This window comes from Schistocerca serialis, chromosome 6 (assembly GCF_023864345.2).
Source record: "Schistocerca serialis cubense isolate TAMUIC-IGC-003099 chromosome 6, iqSchSeri2.2, whole genome shotgun sequence".
NCBI classification, from domain to species: domain Eukaryota; kingdom Metazoa; phylum Arthropoda; class Insecta; order Orthoptera; family Acrididae; genus Schistocerca; species Schistocerca serialis.
Genome location: NC_064643.1, coordinates 195,698,040 through 195,715,777, shown reverse-complemented (window position 1 = coordinate 195,715,777; position 17,738 = coordinate 195,698,040).

Genomic DNA, 17,738 nt, shown 5'->3' with positions numbered 1-17,738 from the left:
CCATCCCCCTCACCACCTCTTGAACGAACAACAGTTAGGCGAGGTGTCCGCAGGTCGACTTGTACCTGGATTGCGGCGCTGGGCAGATGTGGAGACGCAGCTCTCGATTTTGGTAGTGTTGAGAAAGGCATTAGAATGTCTCAAATCTGCTCGTTAATATGGTCCATAAGGGAGTTCATTTTCATAATTTAGTCAAATTTGGGTATAACTTTGCGTTTGTGCCTTGGTCAGGCCACGCACCATGGGCCTTAAGCTCACGGTCGTATTATTCCTCTGAGTTTAACGACAGTTCACTCATTTAATGTATTTTAATGTGGTCTCTCTTTTACAGTAATATTTTGGAGATTTTTATTTATTTTTCATATTTTTTCTTTGTGTACTTGCTTTCCCACCACGTGGTCGGTTGGAGCAACCGCCACATTGATAAACTGCAGTTTCGGTATGAATACGTATAGTAGTCAAGTGAATAACCAAGCACACGGTAGTGGGTGAGTGTAAGATAGAGAAGGAATAATCTTGTGTGTCCGTATTTTTTTGCATTTCTGTTAGCTACCGCTACTTGGCCATGTATGTGGAATAGCATTGATGTAATAGTTAATGTTTCTTGTGCTCCCCATAACTATTTGATTCCCCTACAATGAAGTGCGTCACGCAAAATACACGGTTTAAACTGTTGTATCTAAGAAAGTTTAGGTTTTAATGCCCATTGATGGAATAAAGACTTGCAACATTTTCACGCCATTTGATAGTAAATGCTCTTTCCTCTAGCTCAGTAACGTGATGTTGTTTCCGAAAGCAAGATTAAACCAAAATTGGCAGTCATAGTTAAGTGCACCACTTGCTACCCTTTCTTCAGCGTACGTTTTAACGAAAATTGGAATATTTAAGCAAATACTCTTCCACCCTGACCGAGTTCGCTTGTAGTGTCTTGGCTGAACTTGTTCTGTGTGACCTATAGCAATTAAATGTAATACGCATGGGTTCAGGTATAACTGTGTGACTGCATAAAATTGCATTAATGACAGGTCTGCGCTCCCCTCTCCCTTTCTATAATTGCGAGGAGAAAGTGAATCATGTTAACTAGAGAGACCAATTGTGATGATGTATATTCCAACACATAGACACGGCTAGTTATTGAAATGCCAGCGGTATTGAATAAATATCAATTTACCTGTAGCCTCGACTGATTATTACCTCCTTTCATCATGAAGAATAGGTGAAACTCAGTACCACAGCTGAATGCTGGGTTATGAAAGTAAATAATGGTTCTATGCTTCCTATTAAGGCCTGCATAGACGCATTCTATAGTGGTTCTAAAAATATTGCCTCATCCTTTGCGTTCAAATTTTTACCGGTTGGCTAAACACTCCAGCTAGAAATTATGTACACCCCAATAGTAGCTCGGAGGTGCCTGTAATTTCGTGGACCACTCGAATTTGATAGACCATTACTACAGAGGGTAGCTTGCAGCAGCTGTAGGACATGATAAGCGACGGTAATCTTCCTGCAAGGCCGAGTTATAACATTAACTATACCACCGGTAGCAAGAAGGTTACGTTGCAACACCATATTAGGTACATGGCACTGAACGGAAAGATGAATGTGAAGTCTGTAAGTAGTAATGTACATGTGTCACGAAATGAGCGAACGTCGAGCTCAGGATTGGGTCATTACTTCGAGTAGGTTACTCTTCTGGAAAAAAAAATGGTTCAAATGGCTTCAAGCACTATGGGACTTAATATCTGAGGTCATCAGTCCCCTACACTTAGAATTACTTAAACCTAACTAACCTAAGGACAACACACACATCCACGCCGGAGGCAGGATTCGAACGTGCGATCGAAAGCAGCAGCGCGGTTCCGGACTGAAGTGCCTCGAACCGCTTGGCCACAGCGGCGACCCATCTGGAAAAGAAAGAAGGCATTTAGTGATAGAATATGGACGGAAAAGACAGATAACTGAATGATGTATGAAGAAACATACTCAAGTAATTTGTGCAGATGTTTCACTCGTCTATGCTTGTGTAGTTGTTGGTTCCCCAAGCAATGTTTCTTGGGCTGTAGTAGGTCCAGGTGAAGGGTCTTGGGCAATGGAAGGTCTAGGCAAGACTTCAAGGGTTGTAGAAGGTCCAGGCTGAACAGTGAGTTGTTGCTGTCCTCCAGCTTAAAAAATCTGCAAGGGTGTGATAATATTATGACAGAGAAAAATTGATTAGTAAAGATACATAAAGCTGTGAAATATCACTTGAATTAATACCTTCTCACCTCAACTGCTTCACACAATGCTTCTGCAAGGGGCTCCTCCAGATCTCCTCGTCTTCTGTATCAAAGTTGTCGTTGATGTTGGAACATGAACTTCCGTATTCCTGGCACATCTGTGTGCAGACGAGTCCTGTTTACATACACCCACACCAACCTTGGCGATCTGTCACGGATTTCTATATAGTAATGGGAGGAAACCAATTTTCTGTCAGCTCCACCCCAATTGCTCTGGATCCAGATAGTTTCCGGTCCAGGGTTGCACCTTACTGGAAAACTCCGAAGGTGTGTTGATGAGCTGCATCTTCAGTGGGAGGTATGGAAGCAGTGTCTGCTTACTTTTTGTAGGCTGATGTCATGAACTGCTTATACCACAGCTTGCTGAGTGTTTAGTTGGGTGGTTACCACCACAAAGCGCAACTAAAATACTTTTACCAGTTGTTACTTCCTTTGTATGGGCCGACGGATCAGTGAATTTAATAGTGTAGGATTCCAGATCCGGATCTTTGGAAAGGGTGTTGAAAAATATAACCTTGTCTTCGTTGAATAACGCGGTCGTTGAGAGACTACCTTTCATTGTATAGAGAAAGAGCTTGTGGTTAGCATCGCTGTTCTCCGCAGCACTTTCCCATATAATAGAGGAGCTGAGGGCTGTACCTCTCACTAGCTTGAGGAAATATACACTAACCAGCCAACCTACCTACCTACTATCCATATAAAGCCGTCCAGGTGACAGCAGCGTCACCTGCTGAGGAATGACTGCTAGTTAGACACACTCAGGTGCATGTTGTATTCTCAGTGAGCATGTTGTCCGTGTGTAGAATGCGGAAGGTGAGCGATCTATCAGAGTTTGACCGAGGGCAGATCCTGATAGCCCGGAGGCTCAACACGACTTCTCGCGTGTTCGTGGAGTGCTCTGGTGAGTGTCTTCTACACGTAGTGAAACCAAGATGAAACCATGTACAGACGTCTTGGGGTTGGGCGGACATCTCTCATTACCGATGACGAACGTCGCAGGCTGGGCAGACTGGTAAAATAGGACAGGCGGCGTATTGAGGCGGAACTAACATCAGACTTTAATGCTGGGAGGAGCACAAGTGCGTCTGAACACAAAGTGCACCCAACACTCCTAGCGATGGGCCTCTGTAGCAGACGACCCAAGCATATGCCGACGTTAACACCACGGCATCGCCAACTGCGTCTAAAATGGACACGTGGCAGTCGACACTGGATGTTGTCACAGTGTCACAGCGCTGCATGGTCTGATGAATTTCGATACCTTCCTTATCGTGCCCATGGGAAGGCGCGAATCCGTCGTCTTACAGGGGAAGAGCCTTTGACGGAGACAAGTTGGCGACGGCTCCATCATGCTCCAGGGAACATTTACGTCGGCATCCATGGGTCCAGTGAAGCTCATGCAAGACACTATGACATCCAACGAGTATCGTACATTGGTTGCAGACCACGTACACGCCTTTATGACGATCACGTTTAACAGCGGCAGTGGCATATTTCACAAGATAATGTACCATCGTCTCGGTAGTCTTCTGTCCGTCAAAGTACCCAACCAACACGATTGTCGCCTTTTGACTGTAATTTCCTAGTGCGTAATGAGTATATGAGTTCCAAATTTATTTGATGGTATGTCCTTTCGACCATGCTGATCTGTGCAACCAACAGCGTCAAACAGAAAAATGGTTCAAATGGCTCTGAGTACTATGGGACTTAAATTCTGAGGTCATCAGTCCCCTAGAACTTAGAACTACTTAAACCTAACTAACCTAAGGACATCACACACATCCATGCCCGAGGCAGGATTCGATCCTGCGACCATTGCGGTCGCGCGGTACCAGACTGTAGCGCCTAGAACCGCTCGGCCACTCCAGCCGGCCCAACAGTGTCCATGAAGTACAAAAAATGGTTGGCTCCCATTACCGCACAGAAATTCCCGGATCCCTAGAGGATTCTACAGATTATATGTTACTAACGCAAGACAGGTCGGTGTGGGTTTAGGTAAGCTGGACTGTACTGCACGAAGTGGTGCCAACAATACGCATGTTCGTGTTGCCACATCAACGACAATTTTGATACAGAAGACTTGGAAGACCTGGACGAGCCCCTTGCATTACCCGTGTCTCAAGCTGATGAGACGTAGAAGGTATTAATTCGTATAGTATTTTGCAGCATTATACCTTTTTACTAATCAATTTTTCTATACCACAATATTAATCAGTTACAGTTATTTAAGAACAGTAATAAGTCATTGTTAAGCCTGTACCCTTTACAGCTCTTGAAGTTCTTCTTGGACCCTCTATTGTCGAAGACACTTCAGCTGGACCTTCTAGAGCGTAATAGACATTGCTTGGGCTACCAACAGCCAAACGGAGACGAGCAAAACCACTGCGAAAAGAGCAGTTGTGTCATCATACATCAGTATTTCACTTATCTGGCTTCTGTATCCAAAATTCTATAATTAAATTCCTTCTTTCTGTTGCAGATGGATAACATGCTGGAAATAATGACCCAGTCCTGGGCTCGACCTTCAGTCATTTCGTGACACATGTTCATTACTATATACAGATTTCACATTAAACTTTCGTTACACATGTCACTACAACCCACAGATTTCATATTCATCTTTCTGCTCAGTGTCATGTATTTAATATGCGTCCGCAGCTCGTGGTCGTGCGGTAGCGTTCTCGCTTCCCGCACCCGGGTTCCCGGGTTCCCGGGTTCGATTCCCGGCGGGGTCAGGGATTTTCTCTGCCTCGTGATGACTGGGTGTTGTGTGCTGTCCTTAGGTTACTTAGGTTTAAGTAGTTCTAAGTTCTAGGGGACTGATGACCATAGATGTTAAGTCCCATAGTGCTCAGAGCCATTTGAACAATTTATCTAATAGGCTGTAAATATAATTTGTTAATGTTTTCATCAACCACACTTTTCCATCAATTTATTCAAAACAAGCAATTTTTAGCGTAATACACAGAAAATACAGAGACTGTGAGAGGTGGACAGATGGCAGAGTTTGCCTGTCTGGCGCAGAAGGCGGTTTTCGTAATTTTCGCCACGCTTCCTCCCCTCTCTCGAGAAAATTGAGTGTTACAAACGTCTCATGTAGTACATTTATTGTGCTTTCACATAATATAGGTGTTTTTGTTAATAACATGTACATTATTCGAGTTGAAGGGGATGGGAGTGGGAGTTTCTCACGTTTTCGCACAAGGGATAAAAATTGGCTGCTTTTCAGCGCGCTCTAGCGCCGACTCCATGCGTCTGAAAATCAGAGAATTTCGTCTACTTTAACTTTGTATAGGGTGGCCATCTTCGGAAATAAGTATAGTTTTAAAGCATACTGACAAAATTTAGAAAACCGCTTCGTATTTCTACTAAAATGATCGACCTTTCGACCCCTCTGCTGGGAACTTCTTCAGTATCTTATAGTGTCCACTACTGCTAGTCACATTTCTACTAAAATGATCGACGTTTCGACTTCTTTGATCTTCTTCGGGATCTTATGGTGTCCTCTACTGCTAGCAGAAGTAGCAGAAGGGTCAAGACGTCTATCATTTTAGCAGAAATATGACGCGTTCTAATAACCCAGTAGATTTTAACTTTAGTAACAACGGCCACGAAAGCCTGCAGACTCACACAAAATTTAGAAGATTTTGGCATTTTTCCTTCTGAAGTGGACCACCTACAAGCCAGAAAACATGAATTCGAATACAGCATTCCAAATAACATATAGAACCGATGAGATACAAACTACTGTAATTTTGTTACGAAAAAGACTGTTTTAAGCCCCAATTGACTGGACCAAGCATGTATCTGCTACGGAAACGAAGTATACAGCGCCTCACAGAACTCACGTGAACTGTATCCTCTACACGGGTTGGACAAGCATATGGAACACCGCGAGGAACGCTAGCTTGAACATAAATGCAGACGCTAGTAAAGCCTGTAAGTTGCGCTGTTGTATTTGACCACGAACGGCACCTGTGCAATGTCCACAATACGTTGTAGGTGTCACTCGTTGTCGGTGGAGTGTTCTACGTATCTGAGAGTGTATTATGTCATTGCATTTCAGGACACATGTTCATAGGACCTTTCTTCCTCCATTTCCAACGTAGCCTAAGTGTTTCGTGTTTCAGGAGGCACAGTATCGAAGATTTATTTGGCATACGGGGAAAGCGGAAAACCTTCGTTGAATATGTCACAATGCGGACGTTGTGGATGATGAGTGATCGTGACAGATTACCATTGGCGGGAGGACTGTGGTGAAACATAAGAAGAAGATAGTTGCAAAAGTCGCATTCACGAACCCTGTCAGCACTGAGAAACACGAAAGGAGCTCTACAACCTAGGAGTTGCAGAGCAAACTGGAATTCCAAAACCACTCATCAGTGACGGAAATGCCCGTGACGGGAAAACGTGGTGCCGAAGCCATAAAACCTGGCCTAGTCTGCTTGTTAAGAGTGAAACATGGCGGTGGTTCGGTGATGATGTGGACAGCTACATCGAGGTATTCCACGGGCAGGTGGTTACTCTGCAAGGTCAAATTACCGTCAAGAATTATGTGGTCATTGTGTCTGATCGGATACATAACATGATGCAATGTTTGTTCTCCAATGGTGACGCTGTGTTCCAAGGCAACAAGGCTCTTTTCAGACAGTCCGCATCGTTCAGGACTGTTACGTGAGCACGGCGATTAATTGTCACGTCTGTATTGGCTACCACAGTCACCAGATCTGAATATTGTTGAACGTTTGTGATAAGCCTTGGCGAGAAGGGAGCGTGATCGCTATCTGGCTCCATCATCGATACCTGACATTTCCACCACTTTGCAGGAACAGTGGTATAAAATCCCCTTGGAAAGTATGCAGGACCTGTATTTAGCTATTCCGAGACGATCGCAAGCTGTTTTGAATGCCAATGACTTTCCTTCACCGTATTAGCCATGGTAATGCGTTCCCATAGTTTTGCGCACACCGTGTATGTCTCTTCCCATAGTTTTGCGCACACCGTGTATGTCTCTTGAATAGTGTAAGTCTTCTGGATTGGTTTCTAAGAAAATGTACAAACCTAGCAAACAGTAATTTGACAGCCAAATTATGCACCGTGTGAAAAAAGAAGACAAGAGTGTTCAGCACACCGAGAACAGAAGATCGTGAATAACATCCCAGCAGAGGAGTCGAAACATCGATCGTGCACTCGTAGAAGAAATTTAAGAGAACCGTGACAACCTACGCGTTGATAATTTCGGATCGCCGATTTTGCTCCCTGTTACCCTTTGTCACTATCGGCTTTGAAGTCTTAAACTATCTCCTTTTGCCTCATCTTCTGTGTGTGTGCTCACCGGTGGGGACTGAATATTCACCTGTAGCAGACGTTGACGGATCTGAGTTGGGCCAGTTTTTTCAGCAGTGTGGAACGTAGTGAGACATCTTTACTTTTAACATTGAAACGTCCCCTTTGAAAAATTATGAATGGCTGTGCTGGAAGAACTCTTCCGTTATTTGATTTTCAAACAGCTGAGCAAAAATGAACGTACTCAGACATTTCTCTCATTACTTATTCTTATCATCACTAAACTGACACACAATATTTTTTAGCGCAACGCAATCTGACTTTCAATAGTCCCTGACTAACAATAACCTATACCTTTCATGAATCACTTACCTCACAAAAATCTTCGTTACTCGAACTACTACAATACCGCGAGCGCCAATACTGCCAGCTAAATTAAAGATTCTAACTACTGAAGGCACTAACTACTGATAGGCATAGTTAGCAATTACAAGATTTTGATAGAGAACAAACAATGTATATATGTTCACATCCATCTTAACAATTTTTTTTCTGGCGGACACACGTCCAGATCGTCCGCTTATAGTAGCCTCTCAAAACTCTGGCATCTCTCTCTACACATCCACCACTGCTGGTGGCTCACCTCCAACTGCCCAATGCTATGCGCTGTTCACATCGATCTGCCCAACACTACGATAGCGAATATTCCAACAATGCCAACCAGCCACAGACTTCACACAGCACAATCAGTGATTTTCATACAGAGTGCTACGTGGCGTTACCAACATAAAAACCTAAGCAGCCTATTTACAACATACCTCGACATAGGGCTCCATTTTGGAACCCTTTTCTGCTCCTGCTATTGGTGACAGCACAGCGAAACCAGAAGAAAGTCAGCAGGAATATTCACGAATTACTACCACAACTACACCGACACATCACCCGCGCGTGATAGCCGCGCGGTTTGACGCGCCTTGCTACGGTTTGGGCGGCTACCTGTGTCGGAGGTTCGAGTCCTCCCTCAGGCATTGGGTGTGTGTTTTCTCCTTCGCATGGTTTAAGTTAGATTAAGTAGTGTGTAAGCCTAGGGTCCGATGACTTTTGCAGTTTGGTCCCATAAGTACTACACACAAATATCCAAACTTCCGACACTACATAACGTGATCCGGGCACTGAAACTAAATAAAAATAAAATAAAAAAAACATCACCTAACGTGGCATCCCATTCGCAGCAGTAGCCCATAGCGACGCGCACAGCTCCTGTTTATGGTCTGCGTCTCTAAGACGCTGTACTCCGTATGGTGAGCCGGCCGCTATGGCTCGTTCGGCACTAAGGTTCGGCGTTTCGTGAGACGTCGGGAGGACGCTAGGATGCGCGGCAGGTTGTTAGTGTGGCAATGGTGTGGTGAAGGAGGGGGGGGGGGGGGGTAACAGCAACCGCCCGCTTTACGTGGCGCTGGCAGAGGGTGTAGCGGGGTGCGGCCGCCCCTCACCCTCTGCCCGCCACCTGTGAGCTTCCCACCGCCGCAGGACGCGTTTACGAGCTGCCCCCCCCTCCCCCCCCCCCCCCCCCCCCCCCCCCGAGGGTGCCACCGCGCCGCCGTAAACCGGCATTTCTCTCTGTGAGTAGCAGGAGCATGGCTATTGTGACCCAGAGCCGGCGCGCCTCGCAAACAGCGAACAATGCGCGGGGAGCCAGATCCCGTGAGATGGAAGTGACTCAGTCTGCAGCACACTTGCGTGCTAAGTAGAGGATTGGAGCTCTTGCTTATAATATCTAGGGTGTCCTCCTCACATTGCCCTCGTTCCATTGTGATCGAGCTTCAGAAGTACTCTAAAGTTTGTTCAAATTATAACACTAATTGAGATGTACACCCATTACCAAGATGAACAAACACCTTGAACGACTAGAGGTAAGACGTTCATATTCACAAAAATGATTAGCGTTTGGAATATACCGACCGCGGTTTCAAGGTCAACACCGATATCGCTCCGTAAATACCACCTACCAGTAAAAAGTGCCTGCAGCTCTCGTTGTCGCTATAAACCGAAGGCAATGAATCAATGTGACTTGAGTGGTCGTGCCGGTTACCTCGCAGACGTATGCTTCAATCAGTGAGTTTGAAAGGGCGCATCATTGGCATGAGAGAAGTGACGCATACATCCGGGAAACTGGTCCTCGTGTATGACCAAGTGTTTCGGCAGTGCAGCTGGTGCGGGCAGAATGGATGAGATGGGACAGGTCGCACCATTTCGGCAGTGCAGCGGGTGCGGGCAGAATGGATGAGATGGGACAGGTCGCACCACCCCTGGAGGATCGACACCTCATCCTAATTGCACAGCGGATCTGTGTTCACCTCGGCTCTGGCGCAACAGTGGAACCGCGTACCACGTCCTACACTACCAGGGATGACAGTCCGTAGACGTTTATTACGGCAAGGGTTACGTGCGAGTCGTCCATGTCTCCGCACGAATGTGCAGAAACATGCTAGACGGCAATGGTGTATGAAACGACGTCACAGGGGACAGCAATGGCATCAAGTAGTGTTTCCGGACGAATCCACGTTCTCCTTGTTGGAAATGATGGCCGCATTTGGTTCGCAGAAGGAAGGGGTAGCGGCATGACAGTGATTGTGTTCGCACAAGATATGCAGCTCCAACTCGAGGCCCTTTGGTGTAAGATATTATTGGGTTCAAGCAAAAGTCACAGCTGGTGTATTTCGTGCACTGTAACCGGTATGGCCTACGTGAATGAATTCCTTGCGACCCATAGCCACACTCTATCTGTACAACACCCCAAGCGCCATATTTCAGCAGTACAATGCTGATGTCAGCGTTTTGCCCTGGCCCGTCAGATCACCACATTTGTCGCCAATCGAAAATGTGTGCTCTGGTGGAACGACAGGTGCAGTGCTGTGACGCAGTGCCGACCACCGCAGATGACATTTAGAACCAGGTGGATGCAGCATGGTCCGCAGCTCTTGGTCGTGCGGTAGCGTTCTCGCTTCCCGCGCCCGGGTTCCGTGGTCCGATTCTCTGCCTCGTGATGACTGGGTGTTGTGTGATGTCCTTAGGTTAGTTAGGTTTAAGTAGTTCTAAGATCTAGGGGACTGATGACCATAGATGTTATGTCCCATAGTGCTCAGAGCCATTTGAACCATTTGATGCAGCATCAATGGCTATACCACAGGACGCCATTCGCGCCTTATACGCGTCAATGCCATCACGTACTGAACAAGCTATGAGGGCCCAAGGCGCACCCAGTGCCTGCTAGGCAACAGGACACATGCTGAACCGAGGTGACTGAAATGCTAAACACTTCAACAGAATATACTAATGTCCTGTGAATATGCACGTCCTGTCTCATGTCGTTGAAGCCGTTCTGTTTTCTTTTTCTGAACATAAGAGTATTTTCTTTTTCTGAACATAAGAGTATTCTAAATAGGAACTCATGTTCGGAAAAGTACTGCTAAAAACATTTGAAAACATGTTATTACGCGACCACTTTTAGAAGTAACTGATTAAGCGTAACCCAGTACATCACTTGTTTTACAATTCCACTCATTAATAGGCAAACAAATTCCTCATGTACTCGTTGACGGATTCTCTTCAACGTGATGCAGTTCGCCCTCCTCCAGTTTATTTGTGTGGCTTCTCCTCGGAGTACCATAGCGACGCCTGCTGATGGTGAAGGTACACGTTTCTCGAGGCCATTGCGTAATTGTGGCGAAAAGGATATGTGATGGGGTCGTACGTTTTGGAGAAAGATCTTGACAAAGGTGACGAGTAGTTCCTCCATTAATTTTAGCTTCACCATTCAGGAGGATCATGTCGGTGTATTTTGCAAACGTGTACGCAACCATGTTGCTCTAACACTCACAGATACGTGAAAGATGCTCGAACCACGTCAGTGACTTAGGACACACATCAAATGACATCAGCTGATCCGATGTAATCACTCCCCACCATTACTAGCCTGTTACATATATACCTATGAGACATATTTCGAGACGGCTGTAGCTCCAAAACGGTACGTTTCTGCACATGCGTTCTTGCACGAAATATTTTGTACTCACACCCTCTACAACAGGAGTCCCAAAATAGCATCGACAGAATTTAGGGACACGTTCCTTATAAACAAATAAAAAATGCCCAGAAAACATGGGATCTATAATGCATACTTTAAAATTATGAGTATTTTTTCATCTTCGCTTAAATGAAACACATCTCTTCTAATGAACATGTGCTCATAGCTCTAAAGGAATGAATGTTAGATCTAGTGTTTACGGGATATTTGTCTTTTTGTCGTTCGTACTACGAGCTTCCGGAATCTGAAAAACAAAGAGCTTGCAGTAGAAGAGACGCGTTTCATAGTATCAGAGATGAGCAAGTGCTCATATCTCTACAGGTATGTGCTTTGGAACCCTTATTCACTAGACATTTTCTTCTGGTTTGATGTAAGGAACTTGTCCCTAAAGTCTGCCCTTGTGGCATTGATGGCGGGGTGCCCCCATCTGGGGAAGTTCGGTCACCAGTAGTAAGTCTTATTTCATGTGATGCCACATTGGGCTACTTGCTTGTCAGTGGTGATGAGATAATGATGAGAACAACACAACATCCAGTCCACGAGAGGAGAAAATCTCCAACCCGGCCGGGAATCGAACCCGGGCCAGCTGATGGTAGGCAAAAACGTTACCACTCAGCTAAGCTTGCGGATATATGTAGGGTGACAATTATTGAACTATATGAAAGAAAACGTAAATTAGTTACAAACTACGGCGTGCAGTAACCGGAAATCCTCGTCTAGCATTGCTTTTCCTTAACAGTAGTTGTCGATACCAGTAATATTTTTCGAATTTTGGACAGGTCAGTATTATCTCAGCTGCTTTCCTGAAAACTTTAATGTAATTTTATACACAGTAAGTTATATTTCAAGCTAAAATTTATGAAAATGAATTACTTTCTAAAAATATTTTAGTCTAGAAGTTATAATCGATAAGTACTAGTTCTGAACATACAGTTAAAATTATTTTGTTAGAAACATTTGAAATTACGAACTAATGGCACACTTAAAATTTCCATTATTAATTACGCAATACTGTACTGGTTACTTCGTTTATGTCTAGATTCATTCACGAAATAATAATCGGAATTAAAGCTAGTAAAAATTCATTTGTTAAGAAAAATTGTAAATCCTTTGGAATATGTTTATTTCCGTAGAGTGTGATAGTAGGAAGCATGTCTCTGATGTGATCGGACTTATCTTTGTGTTTTGTGCGACAATGTAATTTCGGATTTGTTTACGCGAAAAATCAAAAGTCCGTATGACATACTAAAATCCGACAAAATATATTAACGTGACAACAAAAATTCTGTAGCAACCACCTTCAAATTTATTTAGATCAATTCAACCATGAGGACCTAAAATGTGAGGATTTCAGCTTCAACAATCAGACACATAGACAAGAAGAACTGGAGTCAACTCTACGTAAAAAGATAAGTAAACCAGAAAGTTTATTGTAATCTTAGCTCCTCTTCACAAAAGACAAATGTGGACAGCACTTGGTAGTCGGCAGGAGGGGGTAGATTACAGTGCACACATTTTATTCAACATGTAAACCTCACTACAGATATTTGGTTGTAGGTTATCACATGTTAGATATGTCTTCCATCGTTGGCGATGATGTGGCGCAAACGAAAAGCAATATCCTGCCTGACCCGCTGAAGTGCTGGAACATCGATTCTATCGATGACCTCCTGAATGGCTTTTTTCAGCTCAGCAACAGTTTTGCGGTTATTGCTGTACACATAGTTTTAATATAGCCCCACAAAAAGGAGTCGCATGTGTGCAGATCCGGAGAATATGGCGCCCAATCGAGGCCCATGCCAGTAGCCTCTGGATACTCCACTGCCCGAATGCAGTCCACAAAGTGCACCTCCAGGACGTCAAACACTGTCGTACTTCGATGGGGTCGGGCTCCGTCTTGCATAAACCGCATCTTTACGGAATCAGGGTCACTTTCGATAATGGGGATCTTCCATAACATTCACGTATCGTTCGGTAGTTACCAAGCCATCAAGAAATACCGCACCGATTATTGCGTGACTGGACACTGCACGCCATACAGTCATCCGTTGACAGTAAAGAGATTTCTCGATCGCGAATTGCGGATTCTCAGTCCCCCAAAGCCTCCAATTTTCCTTACTGACGAACCAATCCAACTGAAAATGGGCTTCGACGCTAAACCAAACCACACAGCGCGTACCATCTTGCCCCGCGGCCAACCGTGCTGTCTGGACGTCCTAACGCAAACCGTTCGGATCTTATATATATATATATATATATATATATATATATATATATTATCATGTACAAAAGTAACCAAATTACCTGAATTATGTTCTACCTGTTTTGCGGCCCACATACCTTTGCTGTGTTGCAGGTCCCCTAATCTCTTTGCGTTTTGCGGTACAGTCGTTTGTCTGTCCTTTTTATGGCAAGCAATCTAGTTGTAAAATAATACCACGGTATTGCATATAATAGAAATCATGATATTACAGATGAGACGTTCCTCAACCTTGTAGCCGGCCGCGGTGGCCGTGCGGTTCTAGGTGCTCCTGTCCGGAGCCGCACTGTCGCTACGGTCGCAGGTTCGAATCCTGCCCCGGGCATGGGTGTGTGTGATGTCCTTAGGTTAGTTAGGTTTAAGTAGTTCTAAGTTCTAGGGGACTGATGACCACAGCAGTTGAGTCCCTTAGTGCTCAGAGCCATCTGAACCATCAACCTTGTAAACTCATGTTATTACAATATGTAAAGTTTCAAGAGGATTACCACATTCATTAGAAACCTGAGACAACTAACTCTATCACGTAAATCATTTCGTAATCCTTTGACACAATTACACATTTTTGTGGATAAGATATTTTGACAGCTAATTGGACTACATAAATTTTATCAGAATTCGAAGTATTTTTGCTCTCTAAAAGATTGTACCGCACGTGGAAAACTTTGTTCCTATGGCGAGAAGTTTTGTATAAACTGATTTTTGGTGTAAGCAGCAAAGAAAAACGCGATTAACAGCGGCAAGCAGTCGGCGGAAACCTCGGCTTTAACAGGGAAAAAATACCTTCACTGTCCTCATGATTAATGAACAGTTATTTCTGCACGTGTCTTAACTTTCAATAATAAGACGAATTTTTTTGTTCTCGGTCTGGTTCGGAACCCAGCACCTATAGCCGCTGTTAACTAAGCAAAGTTTTCGTTGCTGACAGACCAGATGACGGCAGCGATCGTCATTGCTGACTAGGTGTAAAGAGACACGAAATATCTAAGTTTTCGCCAGTATCAGTTAGCAAATCTGAACTTAAAAATATATGAGAATTTTGTGCTTAAATGGGAATGCTATCAGGATCCTTATCTCCCTGTCAAATAACGACGGAAGACTTTTAAAGTACTTTCATTCGCAACTAACAAAGTGTGCAGACACGTGCGTAAAACTGAAATGCCATGGCGTAAAGTTCTGTGACAGGGATTCGGTCCCAGCACGTAATCCTATTGTTAACTACGTACAAACAGATGTTACATATCGAATTTTTTCAACAACAGCGACTTGTCTGAATCTGGAATGAGGGTAAATTTCCTTTTACTTGACCGGAAATCGAAGCCGGCAAATACCATCATTTTCTGTCCGAGAATAGACATTAAGTATCAATTGCTGGTTCACCAGTATTGAGGTGTTTGCATCTCTGACTAAAAATAACGACACCTATTGTTATTTTTTACAACACATGGAGATACATTGAAAATGAAAATTAGATTTCAGCGGTAGTTCGTTGTGCATGTGCTAGGGCTTAAAATGTAATTTAGAATATTTTACTGCTGGACCAGGATTTGAACCAAAAGACGAGTCCTTCGCAGAGCCCAATTGGAGTTCGCAGTCTTGTGGTAAATGACGAAATGATATAGTAGTTGCAGTACTGTGTTCTAGATGGTAGACACTATACTACGTATTTTGGGACATCATTCCTTAAGCACACGCTAGAAGGCGTGAGCACGGGTAGTTTTATAATTTCATGATGTAATCCTACAGATCTTTACGTTTAAGGTTCCTGATATGTGCCTGGATTGTCCACTCGGTTAGCTGACCGGTCAGCGCGTTGGGTTGCCATGCACGGGAGCCCGGGTTCTATTGCTGGCTGGCGAGGGAGATTTTCTCCCCTCAGGGACTGGGTGTTGTGCTGTCCTCATCATCATTTCATCCCCACTGTCGACGCGCAGGTCGCCCAATATGGCGTCGCACTCAATAAGATCAGCACTTGGCAGCCGACCTTCCCGACTGGGAACTCCCGACCACTGACGCCATACGCTCATTTCCATTTTGTGCGTGGATAGATACTATACTTGATTATACTTTCGTTCATTAAGGATTCTCTAATAATACTCATTAAAGAAGGTGCTGTTGCGTGCCGTGTTGGCTCTGAGCACAGCTGCGCTGGTAATTGTAACCAGCTAGTCCAGGTGCACTTGCACCTTTGTTATGACAGATACTCTTCATTGGTATCTACAGATATTGCAACTTTACTGCTTGTATTTACGAATCCACAGGGCTATAATACTAGATACGTTGATGAAAACGATCTCTTCAGTATATTCTGCTTATATAGTTGGGCAGACGTAGAATGATATGTTGCAGTCTGATTATCTTATTCTTGTATTATCACCTGCACCGATAATGGTCACGCAGTGACTTTTTGCAACATAAAAAGAGATTTATGCTTCAACGACCAATGCTGACCCTCCTTTTGTTCAATACTGGAATGGTGGTCGTGGTGCGCGGAACTCGCGATAGTGTCCCCATTCAGAAAAAGTTTAATAATTGATATTTTAAACTATTCCATACACTTATTCTGTACAACACCTAGAAGAATTTTAATCATCTTGAATCTCGCCCCGGAAGCCTACACAACCGTTTCTCTGGTTTGCGGCTATCTTCAGCGCTTTTCTAACACTCTCTCAAAGGCCAAGCAAACCTGATAACTTTCATGCTCTCCTTCTCTATATACGTTCAATATCCCCTGATTGTCCTATCTAGGACGCGTCCCACACACTTGAGAAAATGGCAGGTAAATACGTAACTGCACCTATTGCAAAAGGCAGTGGATTTCAGCCTATACGGGTAGCATTTGTAAATGTTGCGTTAGCAACATAGAATGTAGCCCTGTGTAGTAACACTTGTTTGTGCGTTTTGTTTTATGATTGATCTAACAAGTTTTCAACAACTATTCTACATATCTTCATGTATTTGGAAAATAACAACAAATGTTTACCTTTCTCATACATTTTGTTGCACGTTAGTGTCCCCCACAATACTGAATACCCCAAATTAGACTTTTATCTTTTTTTTAAACTTGCAATCTAATAGTCCACTTTCCAACAGGATGCTGAGGTATTCCTTCTTGTTTAATGTCCTACCATTTTAGGTAATTTCTCCCACACCAGATGACTCAACTCATCGCCACAAAAAAAGAAAGAAAAAACACTGTCCCCGCCGTAGCATACAGCAGATTGCAGATGTTGAGCCTACAGTTCGTCATTTGGCTTTCGCAACGTAATATATCTTCCATCTGTTGAAAATATGTTTGATTAGCTCTCATCAGCAAGTATAACTTCACTCCATCACTCTTACGCTCTGTTAACCGGGTGCCGTATAAAATTTTATCATATGTCTTCCTTTACTATTTCACGTAAGACTTTCTTCTATGCACTCTTCCATCGTATGCGTCTTCTCTGAAACTCTCGGGACAGTCGATTTATTTGAGTCCCACAACCACATTACTGTTACGGCTTAATTGTAATGTTAGGTGCATTTAACCGTTGATTATGCTTAATTTTCTTGAGGCCAGTCGTTTTTCACTTTTTTTTTAGCTTCGCTATTTGTGCGGGAAATATTTTATGCGCTCCTCTTCTCAAACAGTCTTACCACAGCAGGCTAGAAATGTCTCTGACACTGCGACAAAGTTTAAATTTTTAAAGACAAAGAGATGGCATACTTTGACAATTGTCACATTGTCAGCGAGCGTCAAAAATAATCAGGTGTGTGCAGCATAGTAACGTAATCCTATAAAAATGCAACAACACTTTGAAATGCAAAAATAAAATGCATTAATGGACAAAGA